Source organism: Elaeis guineensis, chromosome 1 (genome assembly GCF_000442705.2).
Source record: "Elaeis guineensis isolate ETL-2024a chromosome 1, EG11, whole genome shotgun sequence".
NCBI classification, from domain to species: Eukaryota; Viridiplantae; Streptophyta; class Magnoliopsida; order Arecales; family Arecaceae; genus Elaeis; species Elaeis guineensis.
Genome location: NC_025993.2, coordinates 172,606,699 through 172,628,716, shown reverse-complemented (window position 1 = coordinate 172,628,716; position 22,018 = coordinate 172,606,699). Strand labels below are relative to the sequence as shown.

At 38.7% G+C, this 22,018-nt stretch overlaps 2 non-coding genes across 2 annotated transcripts; both read right to left on the bottom strand.

Moving 5' to 3' along the window:
• Nucleotides 1-15,639: 15,639 nt before the first annotated feature.
• On the bottom strand, nucleotides 15,640-15,745 carry LOC140855139 (small nucleolar RNA R71). The gene has a single exon (XR_012138170.1). It is a non-coding gene; the product is annotated as a small nucleolar RNA R71 (small nucleolar RNA).
• A 5,793-nt stretch (nucleotides 15,746-21,538) lies between these two features.
• LOC140855161 (small nucleolar RNA R71) lies at nucleotides 21,539-21,644 on the bottom strand. Its single transcript, XR_012138191.1, has one exon. It is a non-coding gene; the product is annotated as a small nucleolar RNA R71 (small nucleolar RNA).
• Nucleotides 21,645-22,018: the final 374 nt, after the last annotated feature.

Here is a 22,018-nt window from a genome sequence, read left to right as displayed (position 1 = left end):
TGTATGTTCCTCCGTAGTTGGGTTGTACACTGGCCATTTCTAAATTTGTACAGGTGGATGAACGAAGGAGTTTGGAATGCTTTAAAATCTAATGTGGGGGAAGATCTAATAGCTAGTATTGCAAAAAAGAATCGATCATTCTTTTGCATGGAAGATACGAGCCGAACCCAAGAAAAAAAATTTGGGGGCACATTTGTGTATTTTGCTTTCTCATTGGGTTGATCCACCAACTCAGTAGTGAATCTGATCCAACTAAAAATTTCTCCCATCATACCTTGTCTTGCAAGGTTAGTTGTTCCATATACAACAGCTTCTCAGTTTAGTATGAAATTAATTAGTATGGTTCTCCTTGTTTGCATCCTTGTCACATTAAGGTCCTCCAATTTCTATTACATATTCCAAGGTTATACCTTGGCTAATTCTTCTTCTTTAATGTTGGAAGGAAGAACAATTTGGATAGTTTGAAAGAGCAATTAGAGTGGTGCGAAAGATAGAGAAAAAATTTTTATAGTCGAACTGATCATGGAAGAAATTATGATCGAAACATCGTCATCTGCCACGTGCATATATTGGAACATCCATAAAAAAAAAAAGATGATCATGTGATATTTATCTAAACTGTTCAAATATCCATATGATATATCCATTTTTTTTTCTTAGTGTTACGCATGCACGGTCATCTATCTTTTGATGTATATTTTTGAAGCAGATCTGATTTAATTCTTTTTATGATCAGTCCGATTATAAAAATTTTATCTGAAAGATGGGCCTAGCAATGGAGAGAAAAGGATAGTTTGACAATAGCAGTGATATGGTCCAGCCGGCTTTCAACATTGGATAAGATCTTATCTTGAAAATAAATATGCTTTTCCAAAGCTTGTTCACTTGTAATTTTACAATCTGCTAATCCCAGTTCCCGGTTAAGAAAGGAAAAGCACGTAGCTTACGCGTTCTTTCTCCACTACATTTTTTTTCGCAAAAAATAAAGAAACAAAATAAAGCAAAACAAAAGGAAATAAGTAGACGTCGTGCTCTAGCGTCTACCTTTCTTCTTCGTGTCTGATAATAAAGAGTAGAATTTCAGCGTCCGCTAGCATGATACAAGAGGGGGCGTGGATCATAGTCAGGGGCGGCTGAAGAGCAAGGCCACCGAAGCTCTTGCCTTAGGCCCCCGCCCCCAGGAGGCCCCCCGGCGCTCGGCGCTCGGCCGCTTGCTCACCCCGGCGCTCGGCGCTCGACCGCTCGCTCACGGCTCACATCCGACAGTCTGTCGGCACTCGGCAGCGCTGGCCCGCGGTGTTTGACGCCGTCCACGGCGGCACGGCCTCGAGCGGCCCCTCCTCTCCGAGTCTCCGACCCCGACGTCGATCCGACAGCCTGTCGGCAGTGCTGGCCCGCGCCGGCCCCCGCCTCGACGAGATCCACCGGACCACCAGCGCCTCCCCTCCGGCCCTCCCTCGAGGCCCCCGCTCGATCCGCGCCCACCGCGACGGCGACGCCCTCGCTGTCGTCGGCGGCCATATCGACCGCGCCATCAGCCCCGCGGCCGCCGACGCGCCGTTCTCAAGGTGTTTGACGCCGTCCACGGCCTCGAGCGGCCCCTCCTCTCCGAGTCTCCGACCCCGACGCCGACCTCCCCGGCTACGGGCTACCTCAGACCTCTCCGTCCTCAAGCGCCTCGAGGAGGCTCTCCGCTTCCTCTCCAGTCTCCACTCGCCTGTCGCGGCTCGCCGACGGCCGATCGGTCGGTGACCGGTCACAATCACGGTCCACGGAAGATGAAAGGTCTGTCCTGCACTCCTGCTGTGGCATCAATTTTTTTTTTTCAAAAATCAAACACGTGGCCGGTGGCTGATGGGCAGGTAGCGTGGCTGCGTGGGAAAAAAAAAAAAAAGGGCGGCGGGCGGCAGGCAGACGGTAGCGGTAATTAAAACAGTCCAACCAGTAACCACTCAACGGTAAAAATTTTAACGGTCATTTTTATTTTTTTTATAAAACCAACCTCAATAACCTGAATTACTATTTTTTCTTTTATATTGTTATATTTAGACAATTGATAAAAATATTGTGGAACAGTATTGCAGTGGATGCTCCATATTTTACACAGCATTCAACAATCGGGTGCTATTATTCTCATTTAGCATTGAACAATCGGGTATTATTATTCTAATCTTTATCTATTTTTTATTTAATTTAAAATTTATATTATATTATTATATATTGTCTTTATTTTATTTAATATTTGATTCATTGAATTAAAAATTTTGATTGTTGATCTTGTATTGACTATTTAAGAAATATAAAAATAATTATAATAGTTATATCTTTTTGATAATTCATAATAAGAATTTAAATATGTCAACTCGAAAATATGAATCTGGTTATTCAAAGCTTCAAAAAAAAAGAAAAATTGAAAGTTTAATACAATCTCAAAAAGGAGCTCTTGATAAATTCTTTACAAGTAATAAAAATAATAAATTAAAAAATATTGATGAATGTTCTTTAAATGAACAAGTTAATAATTCTTTAGAATTAAATGATAATGAAATATTAGAAGAAGAAAAAGTCAACGAAGAGATTCAAGATAATCTTCAAAATCATAGTGAAGAAAATCAATCGATTAATTTAAATGATTGCATTCCTAAAAATATTTATGATCCAAGTCAATGGACAAATATTGATACAAATTTGAGAGATTTATTAGTAGAAAAAGGTCCAATTAGAATTGATGATATAGATTTTCCTAAAGATGAATTTTCAAGACATTTTTCTACTACATACTATATTCAAAAATTGACAAACGGAGAGAAGCATGAAAGAAGATGGCTAGTTTATTCAAAAGACTTAGACAGAGTATTTTGTTTTTGTTGCAAATTATTTAATTCTGCTTCTAGTATAAGTAAACTAGCTAATGTTGGTAGTAGAGATTGGAGAAATCTTAGTGCTAAACTTAAGAGTCATGAGATGAGTAATGAGCATGTTATTAATATGTGTTCATGGATTGATTTAGAAATGAGACTATTAAAAAATAAAACAATTGATAAAAGTATTCAAGAACAAATAAATAAAGATGAAGAACATTGGAAAAAAGTCTTATTAAGAATTTTTGCTGTAGTAAAAACTCTTGGTAAAAATATTTTAGCTTTTCGTGGAAAAAATGAAAAGATCTATCAAACAAATAATGGAAATTTTTTAAGTCTAATTGAAATGATTGCAGAATTCGATCCGGTAATGCAAGAACATATTCGACGTATTAAAGATGATAAAATTCATACCCATTATCTTGGACATAATGTACAAAATGAATTGATAAATTTGTTAGCAAATGAAATTAAAAATAAAATTATTAAAAAAATTTTAGAAGCAAAATATTATTCAATAATACTTGATTGCACTCCAGATACAAGTCATCAAGAGCAAATGTCTTTTATATTGCGATGTGTAGATATTTCATCAAGTCCAATCAAAATTATGGAATATTTTTTTGAATTCTTAAAAGTAGATGATACAACTGGAAAAGGTCTTTTTGATGTCATTATGGATGAAATAAAATATATTGGACTTGATATTAATAATTTAAGAGGACAAGGATATGATAATGGATCTAATATGAAGGGCAAACAACAAGGAGTGCAAAAAAGACTTTTAGATATAAATCCTAGATCTTTTTATACACCATGTGGTTGTCATAGTTTAAATTTAGTACTTTGTGATATGGCTAGTTCTTGTACTAAAGCTATATCATTTTTTGGAGTGGTACAACGTATCTATTCACTATTTTCTTCTTCTACTAAACGATGGAAAATTTTGCAAGATAATATTTCTGGTCTAACTCTTAAATCATTATCACAAACACGTTGGGAAAGTCGTATTGAAAGTATTAAAGCAATAAGATTTCAAGCTCCACAAATAAGAGATGCTTTATTGGAATTAGCAGAAGTTAGTGAAGATCCTAAAACTAAAAGCGAAGCTAATTGCTTAGCAACATATGAGCTTGAAAATTTTGAATTTTTATTAGGTATGACTATTTGGTATGATATATTATTTGCTATTAATTCAGTTAGCAAAAGTTTACAATCAACAGATATGCATATTGATGTTGCTATAGAACAATTAAAAGGTCTTCTTTCTTTTTTTGAAAAATATAGAGAAGATGGATTTGCATCCGCTATGATTTCTTCTAAAGAAATTGCATTTGAAATGAAAATAGAACCTAAATTTCATGATAAGCGTATCATTCGCAGAAAGAAACAATTTGATGAGAATGTTGACAATGAAATAACAAAATCTCTTGAAGAATCATTTAGAATTGATTATTTCTTATATATAGTAGATCAAGCAATTTTTTCACTCCAAAATAGATTTGAACAATTTAAGATATATGAAAATATTTTTGGTTTTTTATTTAGTAGTAAAAATTTGAAGTCATTAGATAATGATAGTTTGAAAGAATATTGTCTTAATCTTGAGTGTTCTTTAAAATATAATAACTACTCTGATATTGATGGTTTAGATTTATTTTCAGAGCTAAAAATTTTAAAAGAAATTATACAAGTGGAAGATAACAGTCCAATGGATATACTCAATAATATAAGACGACTCGACTCTTTTCCAAATGCATATATTGCTTTTAGAATAATGTTAACAATTTCAGTAAGTGTTGCTTCGGCAGAAAGAAGTTTTTCAAAATTAAAATTAATAAAATCTTACTTAAGATCAACAATGTCTCAAGAAAGATTAAATGGATTGGCTATATTATCAATTGAAAAAGAAATATTAGGAGAACTTGATTATAAAAATTTGATTAAAAATTTTGCATCTCAAAAAGTTAGAAAAATAAAATTTTAATAAAAAATTTATATAAATTTTAATTAAATAATTATATTTTAATTTTTAGCTTTAGGCCTCCAAATATGTTGAGCCGCCCCTGATCATAGTATCACATGCACGGCCCCCACAATCAACATTGATTTGGTGTAAAATGTTCCCTCATGAAGGAGAAGAGTTCCTACAAATATACAAAAGATTGCATCACTTACGTCATGATACACCCCAAGGCTTCAATAGCATTGTTATTTTGTTATAGTCCTCATCAAAATTACCCCACCACCATGACATAAAATGTTGTTATTGACGACGCCATTATTTTCATTTTTGATACAGAAGCCATTGTTGGTTGGCAGGATGTTGGGTGGAAGAGGCAAGAGAGAGGAAGTTCCTGGCGAAGCGGGTAGGGGTAGACTAGACGAGGTAGTAGTCGTCAAGCGATAGAAATTCAAATATTCTTTAAATCTTTTATTGACAGAATTTTAGAGATTTTTTAAATAATTTATATTTTTTAAGTTGAATCAATATTCGCAACACGCAACACTTTTATGGAGGTCTCTTGATAAAGAATTAAAAATCTATGAAATACTATAAAATTATTTTTTTTAGAGGGGCTGATAGTTTTGACAAAGATCTATCAACAAAGCAGTACTTATTTTTGGCAAGAAGAGTATTTCTTATTACTCTTTTCTAAGTAGAAATAGTTATCGCCATCAAGAAAATAAGACACTATAACCACACCTAGATTACTAAGACCACACCTAGCTTATCAAATGGGTATGTGTTAGACATGGGTGAGGCCATATGATAAGATAGAGAACAAATATATTTTTGAAGATATAAATAAATATAGGGAGATATGCAGACCTAGAAATCTAGCTCTGATATCATGAAGAAAAGATGATTAGAATGGCTTGATTTTATTAAGCATAACTATAGGAGATATATATATATATATATATCATCATTTGTGCAAATTCAGTATGTTTGCAAAATTAATTCAGTATGTATGTAAATCTCATAAATCAATCTTTAAGATTCCATCTGATGTCGTAAATCCATCTATGATGAAGCTCCCCAAATCGACAAAGTAAATGTAAAAACTATGCTGATAAATATAGAAAGTTTGAAGAATCTTTAGGATTTTGATCAAACCCCATAAACCAATTCATGTTGAAGTTACCCAATTGATCAAATAATCATAATAAGTATGCAAATAAATCTGGAATGTTTGAAGAATTTCTCGAGTTCTACCAATGAAAAGTTTGTAGAATTTTTAAAATTTCATCATCTTAAGTAGGGGTTGCAAACGGATCGGATCATAAACGGATCGGATCATAAATGGATCGGATCAAAAAATGATCAACCCAAATCCGACTTGTTTATTAAATAGGTCAAAAATTCAAATCTGAACCCGGCCTGTTTATTAAATAGGTAATCCGATCCAATTTGTTTAACCAGTTTATTAAATAGGTCAAATTAGCTTAAACGGATTAAACATGTTAAATGGGTTAAACAAGTCGAGTTAAATGGGTCAGAAACAGGTTAAACAGATCGGGTTAAATTGGTCAGAAATAACTTAAACAGATTAAATAGGTTAAATGGATTATCTGACTCAATCCAACCTGAATATTAAATGGGTTAAACGGATCAAATATCTAAAATCCATATCCGACCTAATTATTAAATGGGTTAAATAGATTGATCCGTTTATGATCTGAACCCGTTTAGCCTAAACCAAACTTGTTTATGGTGGGTTGAACATGGGTCGGATTGGCGGATCAGATTATTTTTTATCAGTCCTAATCTTGAGCATGCAGGATAGAGAAATAAAAATTATGAAAGCTGAAATTCGTTTTATTTTCATGGCTTAACAATAATATTTTTTGAAATAATAGAAGTATAAAAAATTTACTTCTATTTTTTCATAAATTATAGAAATTATTTTGAAAATAAAATAAAAATAGGAACCGAATTATTTTTTTTTTGAAATCAGATTCATATTTTTATTTTTTAAAAATAATAATGAATGGAAGATGTACCAAACAAGGCCTCAAAAGAGTTATTCTTGCCATCTAAACAAAAAATAATGGTCAAAAGGGTGAAATAACAACATTGCTTCGCCAAAATCACCACTATTGAATAAAAAAAGTTATACTAAAAAAATCAATAAATATTTCTTTTTCCAGCTCATACAAAAATTTACTTTTAAAATGCTGTTTGTTTGGGTGATAATGCCAAATTTGCCACTATTGAATGAAAAAGTCATTCTTACCCAAAAAAATTTAAAAAAGTTATACTAAAAAAATCAATAAAAATTACTTTTTCCGGCTCAAACAAAAATTTAGTTTTAAAATGCTGTTTGTTTGGGTAATAGGAAAATTTGACGTCGCGGCCATCATTTCTCTTTATACAATGATTCCATATAGAACTATGACAGAAAACAATTGCTATTAAATGTGTTATACAATATAACATTGCATCTCTGGTAAGTCATGGTAACGCTATTATTTTAGACTATGGGATATATCCATAGCACAGCATCTACAGTGGAGTGCACTTAATGTCAGCAAATGTGATCCACGAATCATGGTATTCTTACCCTATTTTTATAATAGTACTTTGCTGTAACATGTGTTTGGTGGTTGTACATGTATGTGTATGTATCTCTCTGCGTGCGCAGGACTTGAAGAGTGCAACCAATAGATGGCGTCTCCCATTCATGTAAAAGCCTTATGCTGTGTTCTTGTTGGGATCATGAAAGAGTGGATGGATGAGATTGAAAGGATGAATGATCTTCATCCATCGTAAGTATGGATGAAAAAGATAGATTGTCCATCCATCCTGACCCATCATTTTGCATCCTCCCAAATTGGGAGGATGAAAGAAGGATGGATGGAGCATTGAATGATAAATTTTGATATTGACAAAATTATACCTCATTAATTTTTCTGATAAAAATATAATATACTTTTTTTTTATTAATATTATTTATATATATTTTTATATATACTATTAATTATATACTATTAAGTTTTATTAGTTATTATTTTAATTTTAAAATATAATTTCTATAATTATAATTAAATAATTAGATTATCTTTTGTTTCTCTTTTTATATTTATTATTTTTAATTAACTATTTATATAATATTAATTAACTATTTAAATTAAATTATAAATTAGTTAGCTATTTATATAATTAATTTATTAACAATTAATTTATGAAATCATGTATTAAATTAAATATTTATATAATTTTTAATATAATTATACATTATAAAAATTATAAATTTATAAATTTTTTACTTCTTTAGTATAAATAAGTATTATAAATTGATAATAATAATAATTTTATCAAAAGGTAGTTTTGTAAGATATCATCCATCCTTCTTTTTATTCCTCCTATTCCAAACAGAGGAGGGAATCATTTTCACCCATCATCCATGTTTTACCAAATATATGAGAGGATGGATAAAAAATTCATCGTTTGAAATTCAAACTCGGAAGTAGGAGGGCTGGTGTTGGGTATAAAAATACCCACAGCCAAAGCCCTCAGCGGAATCAACTACAGCACGGCTCCGCCCGGACTCCTACGGGAGTCGGGCTCCGCTCCCGGTTTCAACAGCTGGTAAGCTCCGTCCGGACTCCTACGGGAGCCGGACTTCACCTTTAACTTTGATTGCAGAGGACTCCGCCCGGACTCCTACGGGAGCCGGGCCCCGCCGCCAACATCGACTACAGGACAGCTCCGCCTGGACTCCTACGGGAGCCGGGCCCCGCCGCCGACATCGACTACAGGACAACTCCGCCCGGACTCCTATGGGAGCCGGGCCCCGCCGCCGACATCGACTACAGCACAGCTCCGCCCGGACTCCTACGGGAGCCGGGCTCCGCTCTCGGTATCAACTGCTGGTAAGCTCCGTCCGGACTCCTACGGGAGCCGGACTTCACCTTTAACTTTGATTGCAGAGGACTCCACCCGGACTCCTACGGGAGCCGGACTCCGCCAACGACTTCAACAGCAGGTAGACTCCGCCCGGACTCCTACGGGAGCCAGACTTCGTCAACAACTTTAATTGCAGGAAGACTTCGTCCGGGCTCCTACTAGAGCCGAACTCCGTCCTCAACTTTGATGGTTACAGACAGACTGCGCCCGGACTCTGTCCGGACCCCCACGGGACCCGGGCTCCACCCATGACCCCAATCGCAAGGAGGACTCCGCCCGGATCCCTACGGGGGCCGAACTCCAACCGCTGCCGAGCTTCAGCCAGCAGATCGGCACTTCCAGGCCACAATCATGGCCACGATCCTGCTCCACTCACTGCGGCGGACTCCGCGCAGCTCCATTATTCTCTGACAGGCTGTATCAACGGCCATGATTCTGCTCCACTCATTGCGGCAGACCCTACGCGACTCCATTATTCTCTGACAGGCTGTATCAACGGCCATGATTCTGCTCCACTCCTTGCGGCGGGCGCCGCATGACTCCACTGCCTGTAACAGATTCCACGTGGCGAGCTACGGCGATAGCCACGACTCCGCTCCACTACTCTTCGCAGTAAATTTCTCCTGACTATGGGCAGCCCACTACCTGGCGGTTACAAACGTCGCCATCGATCTATTACCTTCTCCGCCTATAAAAGGGGGACCCAGATACGTTATTCTCTAAGCTCAATTTCTTATCTCAAAACTCTGCTAAATTCTCCGTTCGAGCACTCCATTCTTGTTGAGGCAGAGAACTGACTTGAGCGTCGGAGGGTCTTGCCGGAGCAACCCCACCTCCGGTTTAGACTTCCTTTGCAGGTCCCGACGGCGACTGCGGCTTCCCCGACTCCAGCTTTTCCGGCGCAAGCAGATTTTTGCACCAACAGGATTGGCGCTAGAGGAAGGGCTGAACCTTCGCAGTACCCTTGTTCTTAAAGGAGCGCTCAATGGATCCGCTTCCGGCCATCTTTTCCGGCGCCCAATCCTCCTTCCCCCATCTGATGCCCTCTCACGAGGTCTCTGCACAACTACCTCCGGCTATGGTCGCCGATAAAGGGTGGCCGGATGACCGATCTCTGCCGAATTCCGTCAACGTCATCTCGGGAGAATCCCGACGGGAGGCAATCAGCGTACCAGCTGCATCCCCCAAGCGACAAAAAGTTGAAGAACTCATAACCTTCACTGAAGTGGACACCCAGGGAGTCCAATTCCCTCATAACGACGCGGTCGTAGTTTTCTTGAACATAGAAAATTACGACGTCCGTCGCATTCTCGTCGACAATGGGAGTTCGGCCGACATCTTGTTCTACAATGCCTTTTCAAGAATGACCACTCTCGGCGGTCATCTGAGACCGATTTGCTCCCCCTTGATAGGGTTTACCGGTGACGCCGTTCCGACGGAAGGAATGATAGCTCTGACTGTGACCGCGGGTCAGTATCCAAAGCAATCCAGAGCTCTGATAAATTTCCTGGTGGTAAAGGCGCCATCTGCCTACAATGCAATTCTTGGCCGACCCGGCCTCAATGCCCTCAGAGCTGTTGTTTCAACCTACCATTTGAAATTGAAGTTCCCCACCGGCCAGGGGATCGGAGAGGTTCGGGGAGACCAAGCCCTGGCCAGACATTGCTACAACATCGCCCTGCAAAGAAGCGATCAAGCGGACCTCTGTCCGGTCGATGGATTGGATGCTCGCGATGACCTCACTGAGGAGAGGGGCGGTCCAATCGAAGACCTAATACCAATCCCTTTGAATGACGGGAGCACGGAGCATGTGGTGTTAATTGGCTCCAACCTGGGGGAGGAGGTGCGGACGCGTCTTGTGGATTTCCTCCGAAGGAATGCGGACGTTTTCGCATGGGTCCCGGCGGATATGCCGGGGATCGACGCAGAAGTCATGGAACATCATCTGGCAGTCGATCCTAAACATCGACCGACGAAAGAAAAAATCCGGAGTCATGCCCCGGAGAGGCAGAAGGCGATAGCCGAGGAAGTGGATAACCTTCTCAAGGCCGGATTTATTAAGGAAGTCAATTATCCTGAGTGGATCTCCAATGTTGTTTTGGTCAAGAAAGCAAACGGCAAGTGGAGGATGTGTATCGACTTCAAAAAGCTGAATAAGGCTTGTCCAAAGGACAGCTACCCCCTTCCCAGAATTGATCAACTGGTGGACGCTACCTCAGGCCATGAGCTCCTCACTTTTATGGATGCGTTCTCCGGCTATAACCAGATTAGAATGGCATCGGAAGATGAAGAAAAGACGGCTTTCATCACTAATTGCGGCCTTTACTGCTACAGGGTCATGCCGTTCGGCCTCAAGAACGCGGGCGCAACCTATCAACGACTGGTAAACAAAATCTTCAAAGAGCAGATCGGCCGAAACATGGAGGTTTACGTGGACGATATGCTTGTAAAAAGCAGGTCTTCCAGAAACCATGTCGCCGACCTCGAGGAAACCTTTGGCGCTCTTCGAAGGTATAGAATGAAGCTGAACCCGACCAAATGTGCTTTTGGGGTAACCTCAGGAAAGTTCCTGGGCTTCATGGTGTCGGGGCGCGGGATTGAGGCCAATCCAGAGAAAATTCGCGCCATCCAAGAGATGACCGCCCCAAGGTCGATCAAGGAGGTTCAGTGCCTCACGGGAGGGATAGCGGCTCTTAATCGCTTTGTCGCGAGGTCGGCCGAACGATGTTTGCCCTTCTTTCAAACCCTCAAGCAGCCGAAGAACTTCTGTTGGACCTCTGAGTGCCAACAGGCATTCGAAGAATTAAAAGGCTACCTTAGCTCACCCCCGCTGCTGGCGAAGCCCGAACCTGGGGAGGAACTATTTTTGTACCTGGCAGTCTCTCCCACGGCCCTCGCAGCTGTCCTTGTCAAAGAAGAAACGAAAGTCCAGCGACCGGTCTACTACATTAGCCGCGCGCTGAGGGACGCCGAGACCAGGTATACTAAATTAGAAAAACTGACCTACGCCTTGTTGATTGCAGCTCGGAGACTCCGACCTTACTTTCAAGGGCACACGGTGACGCTACTCACCGATCAACCGATCAAGGCGGTCTTGCACCGAGTTGATACCTCCGGAAGGTTGGCAAAATAGGCGATCGAGCTCACGGAATTCGATATCAACTACAGACCTAGACCGACAATAAAGGCCCAAATATTGGCAGATTTCATTATAGAGTGCACCATCCCAGAGGAGGCCGAACCTGAGCAAAGTGGAGTTGACAGCCCGAAGTCTCAACCGAACTCTCCCGACGAAGAAGCCAGTCCCTCCGATTGCTTTTGGACCCTCTTTGTGGACGGATCTTCCAGCATGGCAGGTGCGGGCGCAGGCCTGATCTTGGTCAGCCCGGAGGGAGTCGTCGCGGAGTACGCTCTGCGTTTCGAGTTTCCCGCAACAAACAATGGAGCGGAATATGAGGCTCTGATTGCAGGATTAAGGATCGCCAAAGAGCTGGGAATAGGTCAACTCCGGGTGCACAGCGATTCCCAACTTGTGGTGGGACAAGTCAGCGGGAGTTATGAAGCGCGGGAAGACAGTATGGCCAGGTACCTTGAGAAAGTGAAGGAGCTTACCCCTGCCTTTAGCAGTTTCGACATCAGGCAGATTTCAAGGTCGGAGAACACCAGAGCCGATCTTCTCTCCAAGCTGACGACATCGGCTCCGACCGAATTGCCCAAAGACGTCCTCTTTGAAGTTCTAAAACATCCGAGTACAGAAGAACCGCAGCCCGTAATGGAGATCGACCACGAGCCCAGCTGGGTCGACCCATTGATAACCTATCTTAGAGATGGAGTTCTCCCCTAGGACGCGAAAGAGGCCCGGAAGCTCCGAAATCAAGCCTCCCGATACATCCTTTATGAGGGCAAATTGTATAAAAGATCATACTCCTTGTCCCTCTTAAGGTGTCTCCGGCCCTCAGAAGCTGACTACGCTTTATGGGAAGTACACGAGGGAGCTTGCGGAAGCCATTTGGGTGCCAGATCTTTATCCCACAAGCTACTCCGCCAAGGGTATTACTGGCCAATAATGCATCATGATTCGATTGAATATGTCAAAAAGTGTGATCGATGCCAGAGATACGCCAACATCCAGAGACAACCCGCTACCGAGCTCACACCCTTGAGTGCCCCATGGCCTTTTGCACAATGGGGGATGGATATTCTTGGCCCCTTTCCCATGGCGTCTGGGCAAAGGAAGTTCCTCCTTGTAGCGATCGACTACTTCACCAAATGGGTCGAGGCCGAACCACTAGCAAAAATCACAGAGGCAAAAGTGCAAGATTTCGTTTGGAAGTCAATTGTGTGCAGGTTCGGTCTACCTAGAACCCTAATCACTGATAACGGACGACAATTCGTGGGAGCAAGGTTCGCCGATGATAAACACTTAATTTAAGTATTTTAAATTAAGAAATTATATTTAATTTATCTTATTTATTAAGAATTTGATGTTTCTTTCTATGTTTTACAGGAAAGGTGATCGCCGATACAAAGAGTCCGCTTCTCCCTCCTAATACCTATAAAAAGACTTTTGTACTCTCATTGGAGGGGGAGCCCAAAAATTCTTCTAAAGCCTTGCATAGAGGAACAGAAAGGGACTACTTCATGAGCAGCTAGGCTAGCAGTCTCGGGAGTGGAGAAGAAAGTTTGTAACGACACAGAGATGGTTTATTGTTCTAAACTTTTCTGTATTTCTTTATATGCAATAAAGATTATGCTTTTTATTTAAATTGTCATGAGTTCTTTATTTGCTCCCTATCATATGCTTTTATTTATGCTTTCTTGTTAGATTAATATTAGGAACAACTTTTACTTTCCGGAGACGCGTCGTGATCTACGGATACGGGGCATGCCGAGGAAAGAAGAGTTGTGTACCTAGTCTTTCTGGAGACGCGCCGTGATCTACGGATACGGAGCGTGCCGAGGAAAGAAGAGTTGTGTACCTAGTCTTTCCGGAGACGCGCCGTGATCTACGGGTACGGAGCGTGCCGAGGAAAGATAGGTATTTTTTCTAAGATTAATCACATCTATTTAGTTAAAAAACAGATACAACTCTGCTAGTGCAAATTAATTCAAAACTCCCGAGCTCTTTTTATTTTTTTATTACCTCAATTTTATGATAATTTATTTTCTAAATCAAAAACAACGCTTCTTTCTTTTACCTTGCAATTTCAATTTAGCCCAAGATCCCTGAGGATACGATCTCGACTCATCCTACCTACATAGTGAGTAGAGTTACTTTTGGTGCTATCAACGACTACGCATCAAATTTTGGCGCCGTTGCCGGGGATCTTGGCACGGTTGAATAAAAAAATTTAAAAAAAAAAATTTAAAAAAAAAAATTGAAAAAAAAAAAAAAATTTTTTAAATTTTTTTTTTAAAAAAAAATACTTTTCAGTTTTTATTTCTCGTTTTAAATTTTTCAGTGCTTTCTAGCTAAATAATCTTATTTGCATAATTACAGAATTACCTTGCATAACTAATTTACTATTTAGAATTTTGCTGCTTAGAATAATTTGCTACTTTTTATAGCCTAGTGATTTGTTGCTTTTTAGACTTAATCACTTAAATTTATTTTCTTGCAAAATTAAAAAAAAAATTTAAAAAAAATATACAACAAGATAAAATTATATATATATAAAAAAAAAAACCACTGACATTTCATAACACTTAACTAAAATGGCGTAACCTCAAATATAAAAATTTCTAACCTGATTGGACACCTTGTTTCTTTGCATTGCATCTCCATAATTAATCTTAAGGGCAATAACCCATTAACTAGATAAGGTAGGGATTTGATCACCCTTCCTTGGCCCACAAATCACTCCCTTGCATTTGCATAACCTAGACCTTAATTTAAAATCAACTAGACGTCAACCCTAGGAATTTCGAGCTCAATAGGATAAGAAAGCTCTAGAGTTGAACCGAGTGCGGATTGGTTAATTGCTCGGTGTCTAAGGCAAGTGGTTAAAGAAAGTAGTTTTCAATTGGTTCCGTTGACTGACCTGGCCAACTTAGTTGGTGTCTAAGGAAAGCAACGAGCAGGGAACCTCCCACATCTTACGCTTACCTGGCCGAGTCAGTTAGTCAGTCTTGAGCTTGGAGTGCTCAAAAGCAATCTTGAAAGTTAGGAGCTGTCTAGATCTAAGTTAACCGTAGGATAGAGAGTCTATGATTGTTTAAGTTGATTGCAATTAACATCTAAACATTAATTAATTTCTCCCTTTTCATAGATTTAAGATTCTTAGGTTCTTCTCTTTAGATTTTCTTCATTCTTTTCTCACTTTATTATAAAAATATATATTAAAAAAAAAAAAAATTCTGTGTGTGCTCTACAGTATAATTGTAAGGTGTATGCTTTGCCGTAGATCGTTACGACCAGAAATCCAACCTTTTGATCCAGAAATAGAAAGAACCTTCAGAGCCAACAGACATAAAAAGATGGACCGAAATCAGGAGAATGATCCACCCAAGCAATTGAAGGAGTACTTTACTCCTTCCACATATACCTACTCTCCTTGTATTCAAGTACCCCCTGTGGAGGCCACTCAATATGAAATTAAGTCCAGTATCATCCAAATGTTACCTTCATTTTATGGACTTAGTAATGAAGACCCTTATAAACATCTTGAAGAATTTCTTGAGATATGCTCAACTGTCAAAATTCACAACTTCTCCGATGATGCTCTTAGGTTGAAATTATTCCCTTTCTCACTTAAGGATAAAGCCAAATACTGGCTACATACTTTGGATTCCATGACTATATCAACCTGGGACCAGCTGCAAGGAGAGTTTCTCAAGAAATATTTTCCCATAGGAAAAACTAATCAAATAAGGAAAGCCATAACTAGTTTTTCCCAATTAGATGGAGAAATGTTTCATGAAACATGGGAGAGATTAAAAGACCTTATTAGAAAATGTCCCCACCATGCTGTACCCAAGTGGCAGTTAATCCAATGTTTTTATGATGGGCTCTCTGAAAGACATCGACAAATAGTCGATGCATCATGCGGTGGGACATTTATGCTGAAAAGTGAGGATGAGGCATGGCAACTGTTTGAAATTTTAAGTGAAAATTCATTACATCATATGTCTGCTTCCATTAGAGATAAACCCATGTTAAACTCAAAAAGAGGTGGAATATTTGAAGTAGGAAATGCCATAGATATCCATCAAAAGGTAGATGAACTGTCCCAAAAATTAGATCGTCTTCTAAACACTGGACAATCCCCGATTCCACCTAATCCAATCCAAGAAGTTTGTGTATTGTGTGCAAGTCCAAACCATTTTGTTAGTGAATGCCCAGCCGCACCCCAATTTTCTGAGTTTGTGCACGAACAGGTTCAGCAAGTCCAACAAGCTCGCAGACCAGGAAACGATCCATATTCGAACACTTATAACCCCGGCTGGAGAAACCATCCAAATTTTTCCTGGAGACCACAACCAGTGGTTGGTCCTGCCACACCTCGACCTCAATATCAAGACCCAACTTATAGGCATGGATCATACCATCAATTCCAAAATATTCCTCAACCGTCTACTACTGGTCACAGCTCAGCTTTTGAGGAAAAAGTCCTGAAAGCACTAGAAAGATTAGAAGTCAACACTCAGATCCTTAACTCCCACACACAATCCATTGCTAAGCTAGAGACCCAAATAGGTCAACTAGCGACTGCATTCAGTAGGAGGGAAGAAGGAAAATTACCTAGCCAACCTGAGAGCAACCCAAGAGGGCAATTTGTGATTGAGAGTTATAATACCCCAGAAGCTTTTTCTGAACATGCCAAATCAATCATGACTCTGAGAAGTGGGAAGGTCATTGAACACACTAGTAAAACCAATGAGACTGACCCTAAACCTCTAACCGAATCCAAATCACCCAAGAACAAGGAGGACCTGAAAATAGAGAAGGAACCAACTGCATCGGAATCATCTTACTTGCCTAAAACCCCATTTCCGGATGCCCTGAAAGCCCCTATTCCTGCAGATAAGAAGGGAAGAAAACTCGATGAGATGTTGGAATTGTTTAAGCAAGTCCAAATTAATCTTTCCCTTCTAGACGCAATCAAACAGGTCCCTGCTTATGCCAAATTTTTGAAAGATTTGTGCACCCAAAAACGTAAATCTAGATCACAAATCCCAAAGAAAGTATATCTCACTGAACAGGCTAGTTCTGTCATCCAGCATGCCACTTCTCCAAAGCTTAAAGACCCAGGAGCCCCCATCATTTCCTGTGTTATAGGAGATTATCACATTGAAAAAGCTCTTCTAGATTTAGGGGCAAGTGTGAATCTTTTACCTAGTTCGGTGTATGAACTTTTTGGATTTGGAGAACTAAAACCAACATCAGTCACATTACAGTTAGCCGACAGATCAATTAAGGAACCACGTGGAATGCTTGAGGATGTCTTGGTCAAGGTAGATGAGTTTTACTTTCCAGTTGATTTTCTGGTTCTCGATATGGAATTAAGTGGCAACCCCAGACAAATTCTCATTATCTTAGGACGACCTTTTCTAGCTACGGCGAATGCATGCATCAATTGTAGGACAGGAGTCATGGACGTACCGTTTGGGAATAAGAAACTGAGACTGAATGTGTTTGGTGCTTCTCAAGGACCATCAATGGATAGTTGCTTCAAAGTAGATACACTAGAAGATATTATAGAAGATGCAACACCCACAATTCTAGCACCTGAACCTTTAGATACTTGCTTGGCTCACTTTGGAGTGTATGACTTTAAGGGATATATGAAAGAAGTTAACATATTGTTGGATACACCACATGATAAAACCACTCCTCCATGGACAATCAAGTATGAGCCATTACCCAACTTTTGTTAGTTTTATCGCATATGACGTCTGGCTGAAGACATAAAACTTAGCGCTTGTTGGGAGGCAACCCAACGATTTCATATTTTTTTTACTTTATCGCAGCTGCAGGAATTTAGAACAAGAGCCTATTAATCAATGAAGCTATCTTCAACTTTCGAAGCAAAATTATCCCAGGTGCACTCTCTCCTTTTATTTTCTTTGCTTTCCTACTCCATTGAGGACAATGTAGATTAAGTTGGGGGGGAAGGGATTAATCAAATCCTCGAGTATGGTCAGAAATAATTAGTTTTGTGTATTCAAATTTTATTTTGATTAAGAGTCAATTAGGCATCCTAATAAATGAATGATTAACGGTCAAGATAATTTTAGAGATACTGAGGAATAAATTATTAAGAAAACTCAATGAATGGTAGGGTTTGAACTAGACCAAATTTTAGGAGTGATTCTACAACCCTCTTCTTACTGATCTCAATAAAGAATCTGCTTCATGAAAAATTGGGTGGAAAGATCGAGGTATGCAAAACTTCTCCTTAAAAAAAAAAAAAAAAAAAAAAAAAAAAAAAGAGAGAGAGAAAAACAACATTGGTCTCCTACTGAGTAACCGGGCCCTTTCGCCTAAGTAAGCGTTGTGGTTCGCGTAAAAAGGTAGGCAATGTTATATACATATATATATATATAAAAGAAAAAAAAAAAAAAGTGACTAAATTGCAAGAAGATAATAAACCTTTTTTTCATTAAGTTAGAGGATTTAAAGAGTAAAGTGGAGAGTTGGTGAAAGAAAAGCTCTGAAATTTCTTTAGTTAATACTCAACCACTAATTGGGTCAAATTGATAATCTAATGAAATATCTTTTTAATGGTCTGACCAAGTATCATCTACCTTTTGGGATGTCTAACCTACTTTTTATTCAAAATCAAGTCAGTACACGATGCTGATATATCTATTTTACTCGAGGACGAGCAAAATTCAAGTTGGGGGGTGTGATAAACACTTAATTTAAGTATTTTAAATTAAGAAATTATATTTAATTTATCTTATTTATTAAGAATTTGATGTTTCTTTCTATGTTTTACAGGAAAGGTGATCGCCGATACAAAGAGTCCGATTCATAGATCAAAAAGATTCCAGTTTGAAGAAAATTGGACTTACAATAAAATTAAAATAAAAGAAAGACGCATCCGGTATTATAGAAAATGAAGATACTATGCAAAGAATCCAAAAAAGATATAGATGTCATTATGAAGAAACTTTTGTTTCTTTTTGGAAAAAAAAAAAAGAAAAGAAAGAAAGATTCACGTGAATTCAAAGGCTGGGCGGTTTCACGTGGATGTTTGGGTGGTTTCACAATGATTCAAAACAAAAGAAAACGCGGCGTGGACGCAGGGACGCGGTTTGGACGCAGCGCACGGACGCGGGACGCGGGAAGCTGACGCGGTTTGGACGCAGGGCGCGGACGCGGGACGCGGCTCACGCGGGTGTGGGCGCACTGCAACAAGTTCAAAATAAGAAAAAAAATAATATTTAGAAATATTTTGAAAGATTTATATTTTTTTTAGTCCCACATCGGAAAATCATGTAAAACTTCTCCCTCCTAACACCTATAAAAAGACTTTTGTACTCTCATTGGAGGGGGAGCCCAGAAATTCTTCTAAAGCCTTGCATAGAGGAACAGAAAGGGACTACTTCATGAGCAGCTAGGCTAGCAGTCTCGGGAGTGGAGAAGAAAGTTTGTAACGACACAGAGATGGTTTATTGTTCTAAACTTTTCTGTATTTCTTTATATGCAATAAAGATTATGCTTTTTATTTAAATTGTCATGAGTTCTTTATTTGCTCCCTATCATATGCTTTTATTTATGCTTTCTTGTTAGATTAATATTAGGAACAACTTTTACTTTCCGGAGACGCGTCGTGATCTACGGATACGGGGCGTGCCGAGGAAAGAAGAGTTGTGTACCTAGTCTTTCCGGAGACGCGCCGTGATCTACGGATACGGAGCGTGCCGAGGAAAGAAGAGTTGTGTACCTAGTCTTTCCGGAGACGCGCCGTGATCTACGGGTACGGAGCGTGCCGAGGAAAGATAGGTATTTTTCCTAAGATTAATCACATCTATTTAGTTAAAAAACAGATACAACTCTGCTAGTGCAAATTAATTCAAAACTCCCGAGCTCTTTTTATTTTTTTATTACCTCAATTTTATGATAATTTATTTTCTAAATCAAAAACAACGCTTCTTTCTTTTACCTTGCAATTTCAATTTAGCCCAAGATCCCTGAGGATACGATCTCGACTCATCCTACCTACATAGTGAGTAGAGTTACTTTTGGTGCTATCAACGACTACGCATCAAATTTTGGCGCCGTTGCCGGGGATCTTGGCACGGTTGAATTAAAAAATTTAAAAAAAAAAAATTAAAAAAAAAAAATTTTTTTTTTAAATTTTTTTTTTTTAAAAAAAATACTTTTCAGTTTTTATTTCTCGTTTTAAATTTTTCAGTGCTTTCTAGCTAAATAATCTTATTTGCATAATTACAGAATTACCTTGCATAACTAATTTACTATTTAGAATTTTGCTGCTTAGAATAATTTGCTACTTTTTATAGCTTAGTGATTTGTTGCTTTTTAGACTTAATCACTTAAATTTATTTTCTTGCAAAATTAAAAAAAAAAATTTAAAAAAAATATACAACAAGATAAAATTATATATATAAAAAAAAAAAACCACTGACATTTCATAACACTTAACTAAAATGGCGTAACCTCAAATATAAAAATTTCTAACCTGATTGGACACCTTGTTTCTTTGCATTGCATCTCCATAATTAATCTTAAGGGCAATAACCCATTAACTAGATAAGGTGGGGATTTGATCACCCTTCCTTGGCCCACAAATCACTCCCTTGCATTTGCATAACCTAGACCTTAATTTAAAATCAACTAGACGTCAACCCTAGGAATTTCGAGCTCAATAGGATAAGAAAGCTCTAGAGTTGAACCGAGTGCGGATTGGTTAATTGCTCGGTGTCTAAGGCAAGTGGTTAAAGAAAGTGGTTTTCAATTGGTTCCGTTGACTGACCTGGCCAACTTAGTTGGTGTCTAAGGAAAGCAACGAGCAGGGAACCTCCCACATCTTACGCTTACCTGGCCGAGTCAGTTAGTCAGTCTTGAGCTTGGAGTGCTCAAAAGCAATCTTGAAAGTTAGGAGCTGTCTAGATCTAAGTTAACCGTAGGATAGAGAGTCTATGATTGTTTAAGTTGATTGCAATTAACATCTAAACATTAATTAATTTCTCCCTTTTCATAGATTTAAGATTCTTAGGTTCTTCTCTTTAGATTTTCTTCATTCTTTTCTCACTTTATTATAAAAATATATATTAAAAAAAAAAAATTCTGTGTGTGCTCTACAGTATAATTGTAAGGTGTATGCTTGGCCGTAGATCGTTACGACCAGAAATTCAACCTTTTGATCCAGAAATAGAAAGAACCTTCAGAGCCAACAGACATAAAAAGATGGACCGAAATCAGGAGAATGATCCACCCAAGCAATTGAAGGAGTACTTTACTCCTTCCACATATACCTACTCTCCTTGTATTCAAGTACCCCCTGTGGAGGCCACTCAATATGAAATTAAGTCCAGTATCATCCAAATGTTACCTTTATTTTATGGACTTAGTAATGAAGACCCTTATAAACATCTTGAAGAATTTCTTGAGATATGCTCAACTGTCAAAATTCACAACTTCTCCGATGATGCTCTTAGATTGAAATTATTCCCTTTCTCACTTAAGGATAAAGCCAAATACTGGCTACATACTTTGGATTCCATGACTATATCAACCTGGGACCAGCTGCAAGGAGAGTTTCTCAAGAAATATTTTCCCATAGAAAAAACTAATCAAATAAGGAAAGCCATAACTAGTTTTTCCCAATTAGATGGAGAAATGTTTCATGAAACATGGGAGAGATTAAAAGACCTTATTAGAAAATATCCCCACCATGCTGTACCCAAGTGGCAGTTAATCCAATATTTTTATGATGGGCTCTCTGAAAGACATCGACAAATAGTCGATGCATCATGCGGTGGGATATTTATGCTGAAAAGTGAGGATGAGGCATGGCAACTGTTTGAAATTTTAAGTGAAAATTCATTACATCATATGTCTGCTTCCATTAGAGATAAACCCATGTTAAACTCAAAAAGAGGTGGAATATTTGAAGTAGGAAATGCCATAGATATCCATCAAAAGGTAGATGAACTGTCCCAAAAATTAGATCGTCTTCTAAACACTGGACAATCCCCGATTCCACCTAATCCAATCCAAGTAGTTTGTGTATTGTGTGCAAGTCCAAACCATTTTGTTAGTGAATGCCCAGCC